Below are 24,946 nucleotides of genomic sequence, written 5' to 3'. Positions count from 1 at the left end.
ACACTAGTGGCTCTTGGATGCGAGCTCTCATCGATTAGTATTCGGTGAACAGGAACAGCGTCGCGAAGAGGATGAGCGCACTAAAACGCGGAGTGGCTTATCGTCTAAGCGCGCGGACCATCACGGAGGTACATGGGCCCGTACAGTACACAGTGTGCTGCTCGCTTGGCACGCTGGACTGCGCACGTGCTGCTAACTCGCATTACTCGCATCCTACAGCCCTTAGAAGTCCGGGCGCCAATTGTATTTGTTTCCCAGGGACCATTAGGGCTACGCAATCAAAGTGTCTGTCACTTCCTCCCTCTCTTTCCGCTCATTTGCCTGCTGGGCGTTCCCTTCCCATGCCGTTTGATACGCGCCTTCATTCACCAGGGATTACGCATGCACCGTTCCGTTAGATTCAATCTCGCCGAAGCCTAAGTCCGTCACAGTAAGCGCAGTGTCTAACTACAAGAATGCAGTTAGCGTGTTTTCTCTGTTTCTCTGTTCACCCCCCCCCCCCCCCCTGCTCGGTGCATGCATAGACACAAGAAGGGAGCATGGTGACTTGTCGTTGCTGAATGAAGAGCCAGATTTGGCCAATCACATTCGTTCTGGTGGTATTAAACTTGTCTCCTGCACTGTAAGAAGGCCGCCGAGAGAGCCGAGATCGAGGACAGAAAAGAGCGGGAATGGCGAAGCACGGACCATGAAACAACGCGAAGGAGTGGAGCGCGAAAGCCCGGAGAATCCAGTAGCGGCAGAAATTTCCGCATAAATGAAGCCGGAGGAAGTACTACCACATGTATTCTCCTAATTAGGCCCGGGACACGACTTAGGCCGTAATCAGCGCGACGAAAGAAATGAACCTGATTTGCCGGCTTCTACACACTGCGTACGCGACCCGCGCTCAATCCACATCTCGTCTCATCTCGGCGGACTACTCGGGCCGCCTTCATTTTGCATCGGCTCTGCGCTCGGAACTCTTGCTGACTTGCAGTAGCTGGTTGGGGTGATTATTACAGTTTGAGCGTTAAGCAGCGAGTTAATCTTACCCTGCGCGGAGAGAGGAATCCGGTTAGGACCACTGCCTCATGTTGAGAAGAGATGTCGCGTTAAGATAAACTGAAGAAATATAGGGTTCGCATACATTACTCTCACGAGATGTTTTTCGCTCTGTGCACGCAGGTTTATAAATCTTAAGAATGATAAAGTCTTGCATATAAACATATGGCCTATATACAAGGACGCTTAGGCCCGTTCTCACGCGAGTTGAGGAATTGCCATGAGGAATGAGAGCAAGCCACAGCAGAATAACTATCGCGGAGAGTGCAAAAGTTACATATACAGGAGGCGATGTACACTGCAAGCAAGAATGTTTCCTGTCTTTCGTGAATTTCTTTTCTGCCAGAGGCAGGATGTGAAACACTGCGTGATATGCCCTTTAGTGTTTCATGTCTTTCTTAAGGTTCTTCTCTTTGCGGTAGGCGCTGCCTAAAACCAGTCGTACATTTGTGTTTTGCTCCACAGCTGTCGTGATCGCGTCGCCCGCCAAGCCGGCTCGATCGCGTAAGATTAACGCTGATGGTGGTGCGCATATATGCCGTGTATATGCCCGTGGACAGCCACGCTGCGCTGACGCTTCCAATTCGGCGACACTTTATTGCAGTGCCGATTATGCTCAATATACATTAGGTGGTGCTAAGGGAACGCACTTTCCCTGCATAGCTGTTGTTTCTTTCTTCTTCCTTTTTCGAGCCCACGTCTGTTGACGCACTGTACAGAAAGTGTAGCGCACTCGGTCTGTAGCGTATACTGGGTTTCTGAAGGCTGTCGCTAGGAGACGCATAGCCAACAATTACAGGCGTTCTTTTTCCGTGGATGAAATGGAAAGGCACTTACGCACGCAGGTGCGTGTAGCGACACAAGGGACCTCACGCCGGACCATACGGAGGATGGCGCGGATGCTTCTGCAGTCAGCATGCTGCACAAGAACATGTGTCTATCACACGGGGGTGAACGGCAGCAGGCTCCGCGCAATAGAGCACTTCACAACAATGGCCACTGGCATTTTGGGCAGGAGGGGCAACTATAACCGACGTGCGAGGAGGATGAACATAAGCACACAGATTCCCACTCGTCAACAGCAGCGGCCTATTTTATTATGTCCACTGCAGGGCGAAGGACTTTTCCAGCGGTCTCGAGTCGCCCCCAGTATGCGCACTAAAGGAGATGGAACGACGAGCGACGAATAAGTATGCGACTTGCCTTTGCGGTGCCGTTTGCCGGTGCGTTTGTCGTAGCTCATTGCGATTACAGTGATGAGTGTTTTGACTTTTAACAACCCCTGCAGACGGGATAGACGGTGCATTGCAGATCGACGGAAAACAAGCGCACAGGAAGACACACACGAACAGCCGAGAAAGACACAGGACGGGCGCTAGGAACTGCATCGGCTAATGTGTCTCGTCCAGGCGCCCAATTATTGGACAACCTTGGTAGAATGCGACGTCAACAGGCCGAGGCCCGTCTGATAGAATGGAAGTGTCGGAGAACTTGAACGCAGTGATCGCCGTAATTCGTAAACTGGGCCCGTATGTACCAAAATGCTCGGGCCGATTCTACCAAGCTTTTCGTTCTCAAGTCCTGCTTGCCATTAGCCGGTCGATTTCACCAATCATATGACAAGCATCGTGCACTATTGACTATGGCGTCTCCTCTTACGAACGATGCTAACGCGAGAAAGTTTATTGCGTATGCGAGCCCTCTTTCGCTAGTGGCCTCTGTGATCGGCCGTCATCACAGCAATCGTCTCGTTATCACGTCGATCGGTATCATGAGTGGCGGGTGCCGAGAAGGCAGCCAAGTAGTAAGCGCTTTTATTCATATGAGTCTTGCGAATGCAGGTTCTAGGGATTTTACGATACTCACGCCTTCGGGAACGCGTTTAATATCGATTTGGGCACTTACGAAAAAAAAAAGTTTTCTTTTTTTTCGTAAGTGCTTTTTGTCACTGGACGGTCACCGGCCCTTAGTAATACGTCCAACATAGCGATTGGCTAAAGTGAGGCCCCTACGAACAGTTTTATACAGTTTTCCAACCAAATAGTTTTTAATGCGAAAGCAGTTATAGCTCATGAAGCGGAAAATCCGTCGCTGTGGCCGGAGAATGTGCAAAAAGTCACGTGGTCACAGAGACGCACTCGTGCCACGGCTTGCGCGTTCGTCGTCGTTTTCTTCTGCAGCTGACTCCGATGCCGCTCATCATACCAGCGTTCCCATACTGCACCTCGTTCTGCGAAAGCGCTGACGGCATTGGCCCACTGCCAGTCGGTGCGGCGATTTCGGTGAGTTCTGTCGCGCGCTCCGATAGACGGAAACTTCGACTTCTCAGTCTGTAGCTGCACCCGGCTCCTTTGGGCGTCCAAGCAAGTGCGCGAACGAGGCCGAGCCACGTGATGCGAGAAATGATACAAGGCAATGTGAAAACGATACCAATACGTTTCGTAAAACGAGTCGCCATCGGGAAGACGTCGCAATGCTTTCGCATTCATCCACGTAGGGATAACTAAGGGCCCTTGAGTTTTTCTGAATGCAGGTCTCGGGCCCATACTTTCTTGTACTAAAACCATTCATAAGGCTACATGCCAGCCGATGTTTATATTCGGCATTTTATATTAGCTACGGTCACCGGCCATTGGCATGTAGATAAGTCGGGCCTTGATCTCTCTCTCTCTCTCTCTCTCTCTCTGTTCTTTTTTTTTTTTTTTGTGGTGATGGTGTTTGGTGTGAAGAGAGAAAAAGTTTAATGGAAGCTGAAGATGTCAGTCCTGCTATATTCAGGACTCGCCACTTCAGATGACGTGTTTCAGATGAGTTATAGATATTATTTTACCTTAAGTTAGTCATTTGGATTTGATTCGTTTATTTATTCTTTTCTTTTTCCTTCTTCGTTTTCATTTTGTTTTTGTCTTCTCCCCCTCCAGTATTCGTCTCCGCTTCACGTCGAATGTAAAGAAAATAAGGCCTTTTTCCAGAGTCATCACTGAACCCCTTTGAGAGCTGCAGTGAGCACGACCGAACGCGCATCAACCACGCAATCTCCGCTGCCGAGAAAAGAACTAACAATAATAAAAAATAAAGCGAGTAAGGTGACGCCACGCTTTCATTTTTTTCCCCGTGCATGGTGAAACTTGCGCAGCGTTATAGGCTATAGCGATCTAGTGGACGTGAAAGTAGCGTTACAGGTGCCCTTTATTTGCGCGAGGAAAACGAGCATCAATTATGCGCGGTGCGACTAGAGCGAGACAGCGCCGTCGTTCTGTTCGCGTTGCGTCGCCCATCTCCTTCGCGTGTCAGCGGAGGCGCCTAGAAGCCGCCGAAAACAGAAAGCGCTGCGTGGACCCGGCGATAGAGACCAGGGTCGCTCTCCTAAATGGGAGCCCCCGGAGACGAAGATGGCCTAGCGCTGACCGCGCAAGACGTATTAGCGGAATTAAATAGTTCACTGACCCCCGGCTAACTTCCCGCTTGGTGGGCGGAGTCTCATCAGACAAGTGTTCCTACTATTCGGACAACTGACGAAAATGGCGCGAATTCTTGCTTTCGCCTTTTAGACTCGCTGCGGTGAATCCCGCGTGCTGGGACAATCCACTCTGTAGCGTTAACGTGTTAAAGGAACATGCGGAGCAAATAGGCCGACCGCGATTCCGGTTAGAAGCATCGTATTCACAATAACGGGTAGAAAGGGGGCGGGAAGAATTAGACGAACTGATAATGCAATTTCGGGAGTCGACCACAGCCCTAGATACCCCGAACGCTTTGAACTCTGCGCTGCGGCCTCAGTACTTCTGCGTGTTCATGAATGAAAAAAAAAGGGTACATTTTATTGTCTCTTCCTATATCAAGGCCTTGGGGTGTAAGCCACCGCCAGAGCCCACGGCCGGCCATGACGGCGGATACATCCTTTCTACCGCGCAGGCGTCACGTAGTACGTGAACTTGCGAGGTAGCAACGCCCCCCCCCCCCCCCCCCTCCATAAACCCTCGTATGTTACTTCCATCTTAGATGCCTTTGATACGGCACCACGGTAGCTCAATTGGTAAGAGCATCGCATGCGTAATGCGAAGACGTGGTGTCGTACCTCACCTGCGGCCAGTTCTTTGTTCGTCCACTTTGATTTCCTTTTATTTATCATTTCTACATTTCAATGGAAACAAGTAATTGTTTGATGCTAAGTTATTGATGTAAAGAGTGATGATACAGCCCCAGAGCGCGAACGAAAAAAAAAAAAAAAAGAAAAATGTGGCTCACCACTTGCTTCCACGAGTAGGTGGAGCCCGTCCATTTGGTATCGCATGGTCAGAAGCAATGCAAGCAGTATTCTTCGAATCAGCGCCCCTTACGGTGTATAGAATGAGCCTACGAGCACCGGAGTGCGACGCGTAGCCGCGCTATAGACAAGCTGTGCTCTCCAGGAGTGACACATCGCTTAGATATACGGCCTATTTTACAGCCTTCATTATTAACAAAATATAGGTATAGCGGTACTCTCTGGGAAAGGAAAGACGTTGACTACGGCAAGGACATGCCAAAGCCAGTCGGTGCGTTGCCGAGAGTTTCCCCATTTAGAATGGGGAGCATGAGACGGCGAGAGGAGCAGGACGCATCTCCTGGTGCATGTTCATAGAAAGGCACACTTCTCCCCACGGTATTGGCGCTTCAAGAAGAAAAAAAAAAACATTATCCGTTTCTTTTCATTTTTGTGCTTAGCGGTGGATGGTCACCGAGGCGGAGAAATACGGTTTGGGATCGCCAGGGTGGCGCTTGGCGCCGACCCGCAGCCCGTGGGTAATAAATACGCTGCGCCGATTTTCAAAATGGTGGCCCAAACTCGCAGGCGTTGGAGCGTGTCGCCTCTCCATCACGCCGGGGTCCCGTGCCCAACTGGAGGCACCATTTCAAAAACCCCTCACTCTGACCATTTTTATTCCGCGCTAGCCACGGTTTCATTGCTATGGCCAGAGCCGCGGCTCTGGCGGCTTCCGTCGGGTTCTGCGCTCCATAGGCAGACCTTCTGCTCGGCGTTCATTCCTTTCTGGCTGTGACCGTCGAACCTCCCGCCTTGCCCCCACTGATTTGAAGCAGTATCCGCGCGCCCGCAAGAAAGAGAAATGCTATATAGCTTGCACGTGGCCATTCAGGCGTCTGCAAGCCACGCGTATACTGCCACGTACAGCCAACGCGCGAGCCATGATCTTGACCCGAGATCTCTAGCTTAATACCCATTAAAGCGCTCTCATCAACACTGCTTCCGTCGCACGAGTACGCTCACACTAACCTCTATGTGTTTTGAAGCACGCGTCTTCCCAGCAGTTGACCTCTCCAACTACAAGTCTGCTGAAAGAGTCCTTCAGCCAGGTATAGCGAAATCTAAATTTCCAAGACGACCCGCGTTCACGGTTACGGTATACCCAGCCGGCGCGCCACTAAAAAAGCTCCATGCGACCTTCGCGGTGCCTTCGGTGCCGGCTTTGGTTGTCCCGAAATTAGACGTATGCAGAAAGCCATGAAGGAATGAGGAGCGCGTTTTATTTTGCAACGTGTGGGCCGTTATCGCAGCACAGCGCACGCCCCATTCCTCCCGCGCAGCGCTTGAGAGCGCGCATAGGAGCTCTTCGAAAAGAGAAGCGCCCCAGAGACGAACTGAAACTCAGTCAAGATCCCGCCTCCCGCCTCCCGCCCCGCACCAGCCTTCTGCGTCTTTCCCGTCCGAAACTTTCCCCGACCATGCTGGAGTCAATGGCGCGACGAAAACTTCGCCGCCGTGCAACCAAAATAGCCGCGGTGGCAGAAGGACGCTGACATCGGTGACATCCGTCGCGGATTTGGAAGCGCGGGCATCCACTAGAAAAATTGCACGCCTAGATGAGTGCGTCGCAGCTACCGCTAGACTGCGCCACGCGGTTGGCCGCTCTCGCAATGGTCTCGCGGTTTGCACCCCGAACCCCCCTCCTGGTCTCACCCGTCGTTGGAAACCGTTCGCCCTGCCAATTAGGCCGCAGGAATGCTCGCGACGCCACGCTTGCGCAGTGCGGAACCACCCCTCCCGCTCCCACCCTTTCCCGTCCTCTCAAGACGGTTGATGTGTTCCCTGTCCTGCGCGCCACGCTTATGATCTACTGCTTTTGGCTCGAGAACCGCTAATTCCATCCGCCGTTCCTTACTTCCTCCGGAGTGTATTCGAGGTCGGAACACGACATAAGCTACACCAGCGCTGAGAAAGATGTTCAACTGGAGATGGCTATACTTGTCCTGGAATATTAGAGCCCTCGGCGCAGCCTCGGTAGTTTGTACGTCTCGCCAAATGCCATGCGCCCCGCAGGCGGAGCAGCCAGAATTCAGGGGAAGAAAATGACGCGATTTGTGTTTGTGATTCTAAGACAAGGGAGCAATGCAGCAGCAGCAATGAATCAGCAGCGGCAATGAAGATTGATAGCGATGCCAGGAAGAAATGAATTGCCTAAAAAAAGGTGGTGGATTATATAGCGAACTGAGATATCGCCACCAACAACAGTCCCATATCATACAGAAAGCGGCTAATGGAGCAGCCATACACCTATAAACTCTGGCAGTAAACATTGCTGTCATTCGAGCTGATCATTCTGCAGTTTGCGCACCTTTCGGCTGCTGTTGACTGGAAGTCACGTCGTTCAGCACAGACCTGCTGTGTGCACTTCCATGTATAGCCCTCCTAGCATGTGTCGTGGACGGGCTTCATTTGTTACGGCTCATTACGCGACTCCTTCGCGCAGCTCTTTGGAGAGAAGTTCGGTGATGACTTCTGTAAAAGCGCTAGCCGGCGACACACACACACACACACACACACACACACACACACACACACACACATATTATATATATATATATATATATATATATATATAGTCATATCATGAGAAGCCATAACCCCCTCTCTTCTCGTTTATATATATATATATATATATATATATATATATATATATATATATATATATATATCGCTGTGGTGATGTGCTGCTTGCTTACAGCACGCTTGATATGATATGATATGATACCTTACCCTTATTTCGGACAATCATGTACAAAGTCTCCGTGGACGCTGGCGAAAAGGCAAATGAATGCCTGACAAAGCGCTAGCTGCCCATAAGCAAACACCCAGTGGGAATAAAAAAAAATAGAGCAGTCATCAACGGATACAAAAGCAAAAGAAAAAGTGGCGGAAATTCATAGTGTAAGAAATTAAAAAGTGGTGAAAACCACACATAGCTACAAGGATACACCATATATGTAAGATATAACTTCAAGAGTAACTATACAGGCACTAGACGATATAATCAACAAGATATTACCCCAACGCTTCGAGAGGATTGTAACAAATGCTTTCCTTATATATGCCGCGATTACGTAACATCGTTTTAGAGGGCCGGTGCCATGATTAAAATATTATAAACGGATTGATTTCTCAGGAAGTCGTCTATTGTCTCAGAGGGTCTTCCTTAGGCGCACCACGCCGAACAGATTGCGGCGGCAAAAGAACGCGTGGCATCAAAAAGCAACAGTTCCGAATGCGTACAGCATGATATCGACTCCGTTGCAGCGCACGCTCACCTCTTCCGCAAACCGAATGGTAGTTGGCTCGCACCGCCCTCTCGCGCTAAACGAATTACTGCACCGGGAAAGGTGGGCTGAGTCACCGCCAGACCGCACGCTCCAAGTTCACTCCACCGGAGCCCCTTGGCGGGGAACTCGGAGCAGTGCTTGCACGGAAGCACGCGAACGGAAATGACTGTGTGGCCCAGACCGAAATTCTCGCGCCCACACGTACGATTGTACATACATATACTGCAGTCCTCCAACGTCAGGTGGGCGCCGTCAAAAAAAAGAACTATTTCCCATCATTGAACTGACGTGCGGGTTCTTCAGCGTGGCATCACAACGATTAACTTACTGAGGAACCTCCCCAGCCCGTTCATAACATTTTCCAGAAGTAGGTGCCGTGCATGGTTCGTTTGCTGCGGATTGCGTGTATAGTATATAAGAAAAAAAAAAAAAAAACGTATGTATGTATAAAGAAAAACACGAAAGATAAGCTTTATAACAAGCCTCACGTTCAGAATTGCATGAGCCTTTCTATCTTCTTATTAATGCGGCATTACAAAAGATACTTCTTTTGATTTCGTTCAACTATCTGCAGGAATATTTCAACCAGCGACATCGAAGGATGATTACGATCAAGCCGCGACGCTGACAAGGAGACCTGGTAAGTTGGCACTACGGAATATTAAGAATACACGATGCTCAATCGTACTCTTGATGTGTGTCCTAACAGGCACATTCTTTTTGCTCTAAAGAATTTGCTTGTTGGAACATGTCACCCGCGCGCCTTAAAGTAATGCACCCATACGATCAATAGAAATCGATGAACGTGGCCTAGTGCATAGCAGTCTCAGAATGGGCGATAGGCAGAGCCTGGTCTGAGACCAGCGTCTGCAGCCCCGGCCATTGTCTCCTCAACTGTGCTAGAACCGATGCGAACTCCAGAGGATGGTGAGCAGTGCGAGAGACCTAGATCTCACAAGGTGGCGAAGAGTCGAAGCGGCGTATAAACCACGAGCCGTCAGTCTGCACAACGCATTTATTCTCGCTGTGGTAAGGAGGTGCGGACATACGACGATAGACGAGAAGAAAAAAAAAAGAACGAAAAAGCGCAGAAGCGACCAAGACTGACTAACGAAAAGACGCGGCTGAAAAGCCCCGCGGTTTCCAGAGGCGCCAGAACAATGGCCTGTCACGAAGAAGAGTTGAGGCAGCCGGTCGCGCCACAGTCTGGCGTGGGGAGCTCCCCATTGCTGCGAAAGGGCACCGCACCAGTGCAGGCAGGCGTCCGCGCTAGCTACGAGCCAAATTAGCGGCGGTGAACGACGAGGTCTTTTCGTCACAACGCCCAAGGGCGCGCGCAGATATGGCGTGGAGCCGATATAGGGTGCACCGAGGTGGTGCGCAAGGTGCACGCGGACAGCGACAGGGGAAAGTGCTGGCAACTTTGAAATGCACCGCGAGTGCGGCACACAGCAGGCTCATCACGCTCGAGTGCGCACCGGTCGGACAGCTGAGATATCTCTCGGCCACTTGGCTGGGCATAAATTCTTCCCACAGTTGTGCCGGGTTCCCACTTACAGATGGACAGAAGGCGTGCTCGTGCAATACGAGCACCGAAAGGCGGCTTCCTCCGCTCTTTCGATCTTTTCCGCCCAGCATGGTAATCTGCGCGGCATGAGCAGATGGCGCATTCGTAGCTGCTGGGCGGGAGTCCCGTTTCTCGCGTGCTTCGTTTACGCTTTTTGTTTTTGAGCAAGCGAACAGCCCCCCAAGGCGATTGGCCATCTCCGTTTCGCAGCCGTCACCACTGGACCTCGCCAGCAGTCTCACCTTGCCCGTGTGCCTGGCAAAACGAGGCTGCCTCCGCCACTGTTATTTGACAAGCCTCCAGAGCCAACAGCGGCAGCCAGCCACGGCGGCGGCGTCAAATGATACGGCCGCAAAAGCAACCACTGCAGCGTCGCGTGGTTCAGCTCGTGTTGTCTTTGACCGCACGGTGTCTCGTGGCCTGAAGCGCACGCGGATGAGCGTGCAGCACCAGACTAAACAGCGAGATGTGGTGCAGCTGTTGTACGATAGTTGACGTCGCATATGAGGCCGCTGTAGCCTTGACGCTTATTCTACGCGTAACGTTCGACAGCTTCTGCAGACGGTGACCGATCTATTATTTAATACCGGTGTCACACGGCCACTTTCGATCGCGATTGGCTCCCTCGCCCAGCTTGCGCAAAGGAACCAATCGCGACCGAGAAATTCAATCCGGATCGGGCTTGATCGCGACCAAAAGTGCGCCGTGTGACACCGGTACACACACACACACACACACACACACACACACACACACACACACACACACACACACACACACACACACACACACACACATATATATATATATATATATATATATATATATATATATATATATATATATATATATATATATATATATATATATATATATATATATATAAACATTAAAAATATGCAAATGCCCCGTAGCTGGACAGATCCAAGTTATGTTATTTGCCGTCGCTTGCAGATAGTCAAATAATTTGTTTCATTCCGCGTAATGCAAGCCCGCGAGGCGGCGGCGAGGAAACACCTCGACGTCCCCGCGTGGGAGACCTAAGGCCCCGTCGGCGAAAGCTCTGCAGGACTATAAATAATGTTGTTACCAACCAAATTCCGCATAGTTAGATCATTAGTCTTGTTTAATTAATGAATTTCTTGAATATTATAATTAGATTAAAAGTGTCAGTGAGAAAATTGTAGAGAGACATGAAAAACTGCGCACACGTGTGTGTGTATATGCGTGTGTGCGCGCGTGTGTCTGTACGTGCGTACGTGTGCGTGTGTGTGTGTGTGCGTGTTGTGTGTGTGCGCGTGCGTCGTGTGCGTGTTGTGTGTGTGTGCATTTGCGCGCGCGCGTACGTGTGCGTGTGTGTGTATATGTGTACGCGTCTGCGTGTACGCGTTGTGTGTGCTTGTGTGTGCGTGTGTGTCTGTGCGCGAACGTGTGCGTGTTGTGTGTGCGCGTGCGTAGGTGTGAGTGTAGTGCGCGCGTGTGTGTGTACGTGTGCGTGTTGTGTACGTGTGTGCACGCGTGTGTTGGTGCATGTGTGCGCGTGCGTACATGTGCGTGTTGTGTGCGTGTGCGTGCGCACGTGTGCCTACGTGTGCGTGTGTTTATGCGTATCTGTATGATCGCGCGTGTGTATACGTGTGCGTGCGTGCGTGCGCGTGTGCTTATTGTGTGCATGTGTGCTCGCGCGTGTGTGCGTATGTGCGTACGTGCGTGCAACTCTGCCTGCACAGTGTATGCTCAGAACTAGACTTGTACATAACGAATTACATGTTATTAATTACTTGTAATCAATGGCGCGTTTTGATAATTTTGTAATTTAACGATTGCTTCGTTTTCTTGGTACCGCTTGCTGTAAGTTACTTCACCATTAATTTTTTACTTTTCATAGGTGGCCTTCATATAGGCACTAAGAGCTGGGGCTCATTTCTTCGCTTATTGCAGTCGGTGACAAGAGGTTTTGGCCGTTAGACTCGTACGTTTCTATCTATCTGTTTGATATTACGGGACTCACATACATCTATCTATGTGATTGTGACATACGATCATTATTTCTAGGGCTGAATAATATGCAGCATTATAGTAAATTACATTACAGATTTGGCCGCCTTTTCAAGGAGCATGATAACTTGCAGGTGTCCGTTATACTTAGTTGTTTAAGAGGAAGCTTTGGCTCGGGCCCAACCCCCATGCGGCATACTCAAATACACGTAAAACGCAAAAACGCTTTTCTGAGATAACCCCTGCACCGATTTTAATGAAACTTGTTGCATTTGCGAGAGAACGTTCAATTCTAGTGACTGTTGGAAGCGGAATTTCTATTTAGAGTCTGAATTTCGTTGACAGAATTTTCAAAAATGTGAAAGTTAAAAAAAATAGAAGCACGAAGTGTACAAATTAATAGCTCTCCATCAAGAACAGATATCGCGGTTCTGTAAATGGCATCCATTAGATCATTCAAAGCGGACAAATTCTGCGTGTCGATTTATATATTACATGACTTGTTAAGCGTGTACAAGGGTTTTGCAAAAGCTTTATTTCCATATCACTAAATTTTTTTAGGTTCATGTGTAACATATCAATTTTGTCCGCTTTAGATGTACTATTAGATGGAATTCACAGAATTGTGATATCTTTCTCAGCTGAGTTACAGAGTTCTAAACTTGATAGTTTCGTTTTCTGAAAATTTGCGATTTGTTCGAATATTTAGTAAAAAATTGATGACCTAAATAAGAAATTCGATACCAACAGTCGCTAGGTTTTAAGTTTTTCTTTTAAGTGCAACAAACATCGTCAAATTTGGTGCAGTGGTTGCCGAGAGAGAAAAACGAATTCACCTTTTACATGTGTTTAGACAGGAGCACCCGAGCTAAAGCTTTCTTAGAACTGGGGTTAAACAGCGCGAAAAAGACGAGGACACAAGGAAAGAAATACCACAGACAAGCGCTGACTGCCAACTGGAAGTTTATTTGAAATACCAACAGTCACTGATTTATCACTGATTTGCGAACTGGAAGTTTATTTGAAATACCAACAGTCACTGATTTTTATCTCACTAAAGCTTTCTCTTAAGTGTGAATATTTAGGCTGGCGACTGAAGGGCGCTGAGAGAAGGTCCACGAGATGTTGCTCGGCAAATTGAAAAAAAAAATTATGGGGTTTTACGTGCCAAAACCGCTTCCGGATTATGAGGTAGTGGAGGACTCCGGAAATTTCGACCACCTGGGGTTCTTCAACGTGCACCTGAATCTGACCAAGCGGGTGTTTTCGCCCCCATCGAAATGCGGCCGCCGTGGCTGGGATTCGATCCCGCGACCTCGCGCTCAGCAGCCCAACACTGGGCTGCTGAGGAACCACGGTGGGTAGCAAATTGAAAAGGGAACTTCTATGGCTCAATAGTGATGGCCACTGCGGACGTTGAGCGAATCACTTAATACGATTGTGCAGTTTTTTTCACTGGCCCTGTCGGGAGCGCGTTCCCCTAGCTCCAGGACCAATGAGTCCGTGCGCTTCATAGAGTAGCCAGACGCGATTATCGCGGCATTGAGTGGCCACAATGCGCTACAACACAGCCCTTCTCTCCAGCGCGCACATGAAGCCAGTTTTCAGTGTCAGTGCAGAAGTCTTCAATAGAAAACGAGGGAATATTATCGAACAAAATTTTGAAAAGCCGTTCTTAAGAAGATAAACAACTGGTGAACGGTTGCAGACGACGCATCGAAAGAGCCAAGGTCACAACTCGTTCTATTTACCGTATTTGTGCAATATTAGTAAGAGTAGGTAGGAAAGTAACGTTAAAGTAATCGGTTACCTTTTTGTAATTGCTCATTTACTTTCGTGGGGTAGTGATTAGTAACCGTAATCAATTAAATTTTTGAAAGACGTAATTGTAATTGAAATCGGTTACTTTCTATCTGCAACCTGTACGAGTCTTATCAAATCGTGCATTTTTGTCTGTGTGCGCGCGCGTGTGTGTGTGCGCGCACACTGCTACAGAAAGATGCTGGGGACTCGTGTTTTCGCTTTCAGTAGTGCTTCGCGTAGGTGCTGACAAGCTCTCACGCCCGTCCAGAGTGGATTGTGGCGGGCCCGAGTAGCTATCGTTGGAATGGCTCTATGCGTGCTGTATTTCAGCAATGTAAAATTTTGACAATGCAGCGCTTTCTGAAGCGGGAATTGTACGCGTGGGTGCACTCGATAGAGCTCGTGTAGACATTGTGCGGTGGAAAATCCCGCACAATGATTCGTGCTGATTCGTGCCAGTTACTAAGAATCTTGCCATGTATCAGTTTAGTCCATCGCGAGCAGTGATTCGGCTATCGTGATACATCAACTGTCGTGGGGTCGAATTTCTTCTTCAAATAATTTATGACTAATTAATTAATTAACCTAGCATCTGCCTCAGATTTTTGTGCTCAGGAGTGCGCGGTCCCAGAAAGATTATTCCAGCTTTCTAAATAAGGCGACCTCTTAGAATGAGAACATGTTCCCGAAAGTTGACATTATTAATTCCTACTTATGAGCATAATAGTGGCACCAGGTGGGGCTCGAATATGATACGTCCACCCACGTTAGAAGTACCGTCAGATAAACAGATCCTTTGACATATCACTTATTCCTGGCGCTGTCTAACACTCAAAAAGAAAACAAGAAGTCACATGTATGTTCAGATAAAGTTAATAAGCGCACACATGACTTTAGATTTCTTTCACTACACGCGTTTAGAATTTAGCCGGAGATCCTTCCCAATTAGTAGGATCTTGATGAGGGCTAGTTGGTTCATATTTAGAACTGAGGTTAAACAGCGCGAATAAAACAAGTACACGAGGAAACAAATACCACAGACAAGCGCTGAGTACAACTGGTAGTTTATTTGAAGTTCTCCAGCCATATTATACCTTCTTCAGCATAGGCATGCGTAAACCAGTCGCAAAAACATCTGCAAATCAGCAGCATCATAATCTTTCATCCAAAAACACTATTTCTTTTCCCGACAAGGCAAGAGAGGGAGCGCTTACACATTTGTCTCCTTCCTTTCTAATTTAGTAAGCCTCTATTATATAGGTATAAGATGGCTGGAGAATTTCAAATAAACTTCCAGTTGGCAGCCAGCGCTTGTCTGTGGTGTTTGTTTCCTCGTGTCCTTGTTTTATTCGCGCTGTTTAATCTCAGACCCTTCCCAACTTTTCTGTTTACATAGTTTATGCTTGCACAGCCAAATTGAAATTCACGACAAGAATGTCTGTGCTGCGTTTCCAGCCCACTTGTGCCCCTTGTTGTTTTAATTTCTTGTTACGAGCGCACGCGCTTAAACAACCGTGCATGGAGTAAATAAACATCAAAAAGAAGAAAAAAATACAACAAAAGCAACGAAGAACCAGAATTTTAGCGATTCTTGCGATCGTAGATGCGCCACAAGGCCTTCAATTTCCGCGATAACCGGAAGAGTCACCGGTAACTTTTCGAATTTCTGTGGAGGAAGCATTATACATACAGCAAATATCTTCAAGACGACTGGTCGACTCTACGTCGCCATCGGGACGAAAAGATGGTAAAAAAAAAAAAAATCACCTACGATTACGATACTCTCTAATAAAAAATTTGAGCGCAGCTAGTGCTTTCATTTAAGTGATGTATTTGCTGGCGCGGACAAACTGTCTCGAGCGGCACATTGCAAACAGGGCGAAGTGCGGCGCGACCGCCTCACCAATCGGGAGATCGCGAGAGGCAGCGCGTGGGCGCGATTCACAGCAGCCGCCGCAGACAGACCTCCGCTCATGCAGCGCTTTGTTTCCATTTATGTTATCGGTGGCGTCATCAGTGAATGGACGACGCGCGCTACTCTGGCGCCATCTCGTAGCCATCGTCCCCGCAGAGCCAATCTTGCGCAGCACTACGCTTTTCTTCCGCTTTTGCCATACCCTCCTCCTCCGCTTTCCTCTTCGCGCTATCTTCCCTATCGCCGTCTTTCATCCCCCGAGCGCTCCACGGTCGCTCTTTCATCCTTCGCTGTGCTCGTTCGCTCGGTTACGAGGGATGCCGACGCTGACGCTCACCGCAGGAACGGGCACCTAAGAGCTGAGCTCTAAAAGATCACCCAGAAACTCCTCTGGGAGTCGTCTAAGTATACGTAAGCATTGTGCCACTTTCTCATCTCCACGCAGCCCGGTATCACTATCGATGTTATGAAACTTGATCCGACCAGTGCAAACGACAGCGCTGCGGCGACACGAACTGCTGCGGACGGCAGCGCAAGGTGAATTGACGAGGCAAGCAAATTGCTGCAGGTGGCGGCGCCAGAACCGCTGATGACGTTCCGATCATTATGAGCCGTTATCGCTCTTTAGTGCCTTATCCATCCCCGTCGAACTATTATCAACCGTGAACAACCGTACTCCGGCGGCGGCTGCATATGGCGCGGCCGCGCGGGCCCTTATCTTGGAAGCGATCTTTGATGGGGACACAATGCGGCGATTGCTGATAGCTTCGTGCGAGTGTGTGCTCTCCGCTTCGTTCGCGTTGGAGCGAGAGGCAGCACGAAGGTCAATTGGCTCGTTGCTGCGGGCTCTATACTGAAAGCGATCGTCTTACGTGACGGACGGACGGAGGGACGGACGGGTTTTCTCCGGTAAGCGTGTAAATGACTGCGCATTTAAAATGTCTACATGTAGGTAAATATCCGTACGGTTGGCGAAAATTGTGGCGACAGCATTCCATGTAGTCTGGGCTGTCTGTTGAATAATTTTATTAACATAGCCTATGATTACCTTTTGTCATGCATTCGTCTACTGCTTTGATTTTTGCCATGATCACTTAGTTTCGCTCTGTGGCCTTTGTATATACTTTTAAACATTAGTTGTTTTTTCCTGTCGAAACACAATCATACCATAATGTTAACTTTGCTAAAATCTGGGGAGGCTTTGCCTAGCGAGTCGTGTGTACTGGCTATACTGCGGGGCGGGTCTAGCACGTAACGGCGCCAAGGTGCTCTTCCAGTCTGCGTGATTTAGGAAGCGTCTACAATGAAAGAAATGATGAAAATTTTATTTGAAGTGCACACAAGTTTTGCCCTTTTAGACGCGCTTTGAATAGTATAGCATGCATTAAAAGCGTAAGGGCCAAGCGAAAATCATTCGTAAATTGTTAGCGTTCCCTTATCAACAACGATAACGTGGCTTCGCCCTTTTCTTTCTTGTCAGACTGTCACACTGAGAATTATTCTTGCAGCTCGTGCATTGTTCTTTCGCTCTGTGCTTCAAGTGCTGATAGCACTCGAAATTAATGGGCACCCACCAGCCAACACATGTGCTTAAAATTTCAACGTTGCCTCAGTCATTAGCACTGCCATACCATGTCTTGTGCACTACAACTGGGAGAGAAATTCAACTTGGGATATCTTAACGCTTGACCGGCTCCAGCAAAATTGTTTACCAATTCGTACAAAATGTTTCAGCGCCTGAGATATACGCCCGCAAGGATCGTTGATCACGACACCGCACAATCCTGGTGCTACCATATTTTAACGCACGAACGCCACCTGGCAATCAACGTTGCCCGACAAATTCATGCTACGTTCTATGCAATACGTTAAACGCGCCTAATGGAAAAACTCTGTCGGCGTCCGATTTAACGAGCGGCCTCGATTTGGCAACAAACGAAGGCTTTCCCGAAGAAAGTCGCGGGCTCCTCGTTTCCTAGGCGCAAAGCTGGGCCGCAATGATCCGCCCTCATTGAGCGTAGTCTCCCCGCTCATCGATTTGCAGCGCTGGACCCGGGGCGCAGCACAAAAGCGGGCTGGGTCTCGAGTCAATTGCCACCTACCGCGGAGTTCTCCACGCTGGCTATTCCACCGAGGAGCGCCTCAAGAAACCGGTCGCGACATCTTGCACGGTGAAAGGGCGCAAGCCATACACAAACAAACGGGCCCCAGGGAGATGGACTTTCGGGATCAGCGGGGCGACGCCTCCCAGCCGTGAAAGCCCTCCGACGGCTCGGTGAAATCATACGCGGCGGTGGAAAGTTCGAGTACTAGAGAGGGCACGCACGTGGCACACTCGATCTCAAGAAACGCGTCGCAATTTGCTGTCTGCCATATGATGTATTTACGTCATTTCTTTTAAATTTTTGTTTTGCTCATTGCGAGAAGCACGAAAGCGCGTGCGCCTTAACGTACGTTCGCACTGAAATTTTGAAAGCAATGATGGTCTAGTTGCCGTTTCCTTATTGTGGCGAATCGTGACCAAACAGCGCACTCGGACAGTGCAAGATAAGCAGAAGGGAGCGGTCGTTTTAAGAAAACTCGCTGTAAGCGTGATCTGAAATGACTGCGAGGCCGAACAGGAAAGTCCCAGGTCAGGGCACACGGCTTACACAAAGCGCTAGCTTAAATCACGGAACACGAGCCATGCTGCTCCGCAATCACTGCTCTGTTGAATTTCTTGCGGGACTAGCCGCGATATGATTATTTTGTGCAGGCTGCTCTAATTGCTACTGCTGCGTTTGGAACATTAACTTTTGGCTGTCAAAATGAATATACACATATAGAACCAATATCGCTCTTTTAAGGTTGTTTAGATAGAACTAAATTTATGGGTTCCTTGAATGGCGTTGGCAGCGTGCGTAGACACAGGGTATCTGCTATCCGTCGCAAATGTTCCCAGGCCACCGTGTATGCCCGTGGCCAGTTCTGGCACACTGCCGCGCGGAAGCGCAGAGATCGCCAGCGATCATCTTATTAGTCCGTGTGGAGGATATTAGCTCCAGTTGCCTCTTTGTACTTCAGATCAATTTAATGCCAGCAGCCAAGTACTGCTACACGTCAAGATTACCAAGGTGGGGGCGAATGATTTGGTGTGGGAAATTTTGCGACATATACGCATGTGATGCATTAACTTGACGGGTGCCTTTCTGAAAATGTTTGTTAGGTAGCTGCTTTTACAGCTATATAGCGCACGAAGGACATTTTTCTGAGATTTCGGCGCCTTTGTAGCGACAGTACCTCATATTTAAAGACATGTGGCCAAATAGAGCTAAAGAAATACGCCATCGTGATGACCGCCATAAGACTCGAATTGAGTTATGCATGTCAAAACACCTCTGGGTTCACCGACTCGACCGTTCCATTCTTTCCTCTTTCATTTGTCATCCTTCATTGCACGAAAGCTCTTTCATTCGCAGGCCAATTGATAAAGTAGCACACGATGCCGCTCCCGCCTTGTCGTTTGAGTGCTGTGTTGCATCCATTTGGAGCCAAGCTCCATCTTCACATCTGGGCCCGTATTCACCGCGGGCCCGTTTGCTCAAAATTGCTTCACTGGGGAAGAAGGTGCGCTTACGCAGATAACCTGCCAAGCAGGCAACTAAAACTTTGCAATTGCACTGATCGTATGACCAATAAACAATTCTGGCAGAATCCACCTCACGGTGACTGCCGACATTTATGCGATTAACATTCAAGCAATGTAGCGGCGCACCTTATTGGTGAAAACACTTTTATTTACGATATGTAGTGTTCCTTCTGAGATTTCCATTGCTTAGACCATATGTGACGTACGCTGCCTCTGGGATCGGTCCACTCTGCTATGGCGCTCTTTCACCAGGGTCACCCGCCGTGGTTGCTCAGTGGCTATGGTGTTGGGCTGCTGAGCACGTGGTCGCGGGATCGAATCCCGGCCACGGCGGCCGCATTTCGATGGGGGCAAAATGCGAAAACTCACGTGTACTTAGATTTAGGTGCACGTTAAAGATCCCCAGGTGGTCCAAATTTCCGGAGTCCCCCACTGCGGCGTGCCTCATAATCAGAAAGTGGTTTTGGCACGTAAAACCCCATAATCTTATTTTTCACCAAGGTCGGCCATGACCATGATGGTACGAAGACGACTATGACGACGATGCAGTGATGCCTCAACAGATCGATAGAATGACGACGACGGCATGACGACAATGTGATTATGATTCTTAAATCATTGGTATGTAACGACGAAATGGCAACAACGACGGCAAGAGGACAATATGATGACGACGAATGTATGAGAACGATAGCGTGACGACGACAGTAGGATGGGATGGCGATGATATGACGACGATGGCATGTCATTGGGGGTATGATCACGACTGAAGGACGACGGCATGATTACAATAGAGGGACGAAGCGGGACAGACAGACAGACAGACGGACAGACAGACAGACAGACAGACAGACAGACAGACAGACAGACAGACAGACAGACAGACAGACAGACAGACAGACAGACAGACAGACGGACGGACGGACGGACGGACGGACGGACGGACGGACGGACGGACGGACGGACGGACCGCGCGTTACGTGCGACAGCCTTGTTAGATGGCTATTTGGCGACGCGCACGGGCTTATTGGAGGCGTGTGCAACGTTTCCACCTGTGAAGGACGTCCGCCTGAAGGCGGCCTTGTCGACAGCTTCTTATGAAAATACCAACTGATCCCTCACGTCGCAATGTTCGACTCGTCGTAACTGCAGTCGAATAGCGATGTCGCTTGAAGCGATTGCCAACCCTTTCGGACGTGTTATGCAAGCACACGATGTTACACTCAGGAATTTTTTGCATGCAAATATTAAATAGCTCCCGCGTTCAAAACAAAAGCTCCGAAACACTCGCAACACATTTTTGGTTCTTGCTCCTTTATATGCGAAGCGTTGTTGACGAGTTAAATCAAGTTTCCTGTAACGGGTGCCTGACCGCTTTAGTGGGACGATCCTGAAGATAGTGAAGTCTAAAAATGTGGGCTGTTCCCATGGGTTTACGACACTCATTATGTGCCCCCGGTTACGGGCTGCCCTTTAATGAACCTCTTTGCGGCCAACCTGGGTCAATGGGTCTCGCAACAGCAAACACTACCTACTTAGTGACATCTACGTACATGTCAACTGGAGTTGACTCTGCTCAATTTTAATACAATTAGCATTCCTATGGTACTTCACGCACTTTCCGGGGGCTGATTATCTGTATGTCTATGTCTCTAACCGTTTCCCCGCCAATTTGGATCACTGGCAGTGGATAGTCTATGGTCTAGTGTGCTTATGGAAGAGGGTTCGAAACAATCCGTAGGGCCAGCATGTGTCACTTGGGGTGTGGCACCGGGTAAGCGCCACCGTTCAATGCAATTCTCTGACGCCAACTTGCGTCACTGGGTGCGTGCCACTGGTTATGTGTCGGCCTTTAATGAGCCTCTTTGACGCCAACTTCGCTCACTATAGGTATGTGCCACTAGGTATGTGTCGTTCTCCAATGGCACAAAAAAAGAAGGCTTTAAGATTTATCCAGTGTTGGGCGGTACCGGTACCCACGTCATACATATTCAGACAGGTATCATCTCTCAGTATAAGCACTCACACACGCGCCAAGCTTGTCCAGAGAAGAAGCGCGAGCCAGGGCGCGCACGCGCGTGACGCGTTGCCGCGGTGTTCATTACGCAGTGTCACTGTGATTGCTTCAATGCTAATCGCATTAACGTTGACATCCATCATGAGACATGGGTTCTGGCGGAATTTTCTTAAACGAAGTAATGCCACATACCGAAGCGCATAGCTTTCACATTCACTCACCTACGGGGCAGTGTGACTGCTTTCTCAGAGAGCTCATGTGAACGCTGTTCACTTTAAATGACTCTCGCACTGGTTTGGGACATTTTTGTTGAACAAACGCCGAGAAAAGGGAGCGGCGGTTGCTGCAGTTCACTTTCGCTTCTGTTTATGATGGCGCTCTCAATAGAAACGGAATAATCGCGCCATCGTGCCCACACAAGAATGGAGGGAGGTATTCTCGACTTCAGTACGACGGCGACAAGACGGGAAGCAAGCCAAGGTAGTCAGTTCTGTCGCGCACACCATGAACATAATCAGTATGGAAACACGCTTTGTTTTCGTTTCGTGAAATGCAATTCGCGGTGGTTCGGTAGTGGCGAAGTTCATGGAAAACTTGAGTTTCAATTGGGGCTGATACATTCTCGCTTCGGTTCCTTTCCCGAGAAGAGAATTAATAAATTAAGCAATAAAATTAAGGAGCCGCAACTACAGTTGACATCTACGTATGCAAAGCATGATTGGTTTGGTAGAGAATGGCAATTGTTATGAATCGTATACGGGCTCTGTAAGGAACGGTTTCTGCTCTTACCTAGTGTCACTGGGTGTCTGCGTCTCTAGAAATTCGGAGGCACCTAGGGCGGAGTGAGTGCAATGTATGTCCCTAGAGCGTTCTGGTAGCAACCCGAGAAGAGCGGGATCGCATTTGAGTGGACCATCGCACTATTACACGCGCGATCTCAAATCTAGAGCAAGGAGTGCCCGGTCTTTGATGCAAAGCAGCTTTTCAAGAAGCGTAATAATGTCGCACTTTCTTTCGGGGCCCATATCTTTTAGTTTAATTCGGGTAGAAGTCGTGTACGATGACTATCCAAACCGCGGTTTCTTTTTTTTTTTTTTTACTAGCTGCTTTCTTTTTTAGGCTGCACTATCTTCGGAATCGGCCAGCGAAAATGGCAATATACACGCCAAAAACTGGGTCGACTCGGAGAAAAACCGCTTCGCATTCATACAACTCGACAATGTTCCCGTCGGCACCATGCAGTAGAGAGGCTGTTTTCCTTTTAGTCAACTATTTTGCGGCCGTAATGGAAGACGCAAATGGTAGACTGGACACTGATATGGTTTGCGGTTTCAGATGAGAAATCGATGAAATATGAGGTGGCGCACACTACGAACACACACTCAGAGCACAAATAAGCGCGAACTCATACTCCTAACTAGTATCCTGAAGAATGGCTGTAGATCTTAACTGAGGCTGGCGACGCAACTCAAAGTACAATATTCAAAATCAAAGCCACTAAATGTTGCTAGTGGGACGTAACAAACAAAACCCTGCTTTGAAGGGCTCTCTGACAGTGATTGTTCTCATATATTAAAGTCTCATTACAGTGTTTCACTACGGAACGTCTTCTTGTATACATATAATGCACTTCGTCTATATATCGCGAAGATCTTATCAACAAACCGAAATGAAATTATATAAAGGTACATTTGCAATGTCCGTATCGCAAAGGGTCTCGCATTGATATCCAAAACGCTTTTAATGACTACACTTTCAAAAATGCAGTTACCGAGGATATACAGTTGTGGTATGGAACATGCAAATTTCGAGTACTTTGCCCAGCTCTTTTTCTGGGTTCGTCATTTCCTTTTTGAGAGAAATGCAGAGATTGGGAACAAAACTGTTTGCAAGCTGTATCCGCGGATTACTAGGAAACGCTGTCGCTATGAGTTGCGGTGGGGAACATGCGATCAATAAATAAGGTGAATGAATTGCTGCCACGCGGTGTAGTTTACACTATACTAGTTGATGGTCAGGCCAGTGAAGTGCGAAGTCTGTCTGTCAGTCATCGTTCGCGAAGCCGCGTCCAGATGTGCAGTGCAGTCAGGTATAGTGCAGCGACGCTGGTGAAATGGCGCAACGTATGAACGCGGAATTCTGCTTCAAACTTGGCAGAACGCCAAAGGAATGTCACGACACGCTACGCCAGATGCATGGAAACAGTGCGTTATCCAAACAGTGCGTGTACTCTGGTGCAAGCGCTTCCGTGACGGTCGGCACAGAGTGAAATACCAAAACCTTATCCCACAGGATGCCTTTGATTTTGCCCAATCTCTGCAGGCGTTCTCCAAAGGGCATAACCATGGGAGGCGATCATTTTGAAGGACAATAAGCTCTATTCCTGCATACACGTACCGCCTTTTTTGCAAATAAATCATGAAATCAATCATTCCGCGTATTTATTGATCACCGGTTGTATGACAGTTATCTCGTGGTTTGGCCGTTTCTAGCCGCGATAGATTTGTCCCGACTCCTGTGGTACATTATCACTGGCTGAGGCGTTTGGTTTCTAGCAGGGCGTCAAAGAGGCGCGTGCACGAACGCATGAAAGTAAGCGAGGTTTATGCCAGCGTTCTTTCAGTCTTTTAATGCTGTCATTTATGTCCAACAGAAGGATACGCGGGATGCGCAGCCACTGCGAAAGAGGGAACATTGCCCACGGTGGTTGCTCAGTGGCTGTGGTGCTTGGCTGCTGAGCACGAAGTCGCGAGATCGAATCCCGGCCACGGCGGCCGCAATTCGATGGGGGCGAAAACACCAGTGTACTTAGATTTAGGTGCATGTTAAAGAAGCCCAGGTGGTCCATATTTCCGGAGTCCCCCTCGTGCCTCATAATGAGGTAGGGGTTTTGGCTCGTAAAACCCCATTATTTAATTTTAAAGAGACAACGTTAAAACGAAATCCTAAATCTGTACCGGTGAAAAAATAACTAGACGAAACAGCGATAAACAGTTATATATGTATAAATAAAGATTACATTTTAGATAAGAAATTAAGATTACGTTTTTGTATGGTAGATGAATGGAAAAGCGGATGTCCCGAAAACTGAACACGTGTCATTATATAAAAGGAAAAGATGATCTCGAGTGGCTGTGGATAAGAAATACATCGAACATCCACCTCTGAACAAAAACAGTTGTAAAATGTGCGAACGAGTTATTACATTCCCAATGATCTGGGGCCGAATTCACAAAGCTTTTCGTCAGCGAGTTCTGTTCGCTATTGGCCGGCCACCTTCGCTAACAGCCCATTATCACGACAGCCTTTGATTGCGCGGTGTACACTGTTCTGCGTGTGCACACGTATCACTCCTTCTTCCTTCCCTTCTCGCTTTCC

General features: G+C 48.5%; 1 protein-coding gene across 1 annotated transcript in view; it reads left to right on the top strand.

Annotated features, from left to right (window-relative positions):
- LOC126547418 (uncharacterized) overlaps nucleotides 1–24,946 on the top strand; it is a 112,409-nt gene that overhangs the window by 43,168 nt on the left and 44,295 nt on the right. Inside the window, exon 2 of the mRNA XM_072288135.1 lies at nucleotides 9,215–9,280. The gene's annotated coding sequence lies outside the window, so the exon portion shown is untranslated. The remainder of the gene's footprint in view (nucleotides 1–9,214; nucleotides 9,281–24,946) is intronic.

This window comes from Dermacentor andersoni, chromosome 1 (genome assembly GCF_023375885.2).
Source record: "Dermacentor andersoni chromosome 1, qqDerAnde1_hic_scaffold, whole genome shotgun sequence".
NCBI classification, from domain to species: Eukaryota; Metazoa; Arthropoda; class Arachnida; order Ixodida; family Ixodidae; genus Dermacentor; species Dermacentor andersoni.
The sequence above is the reverse complement of the archived record's forward strand: the minus strand, read 5'-3'. Positions and strand labels throughout refer to the sequence as shown.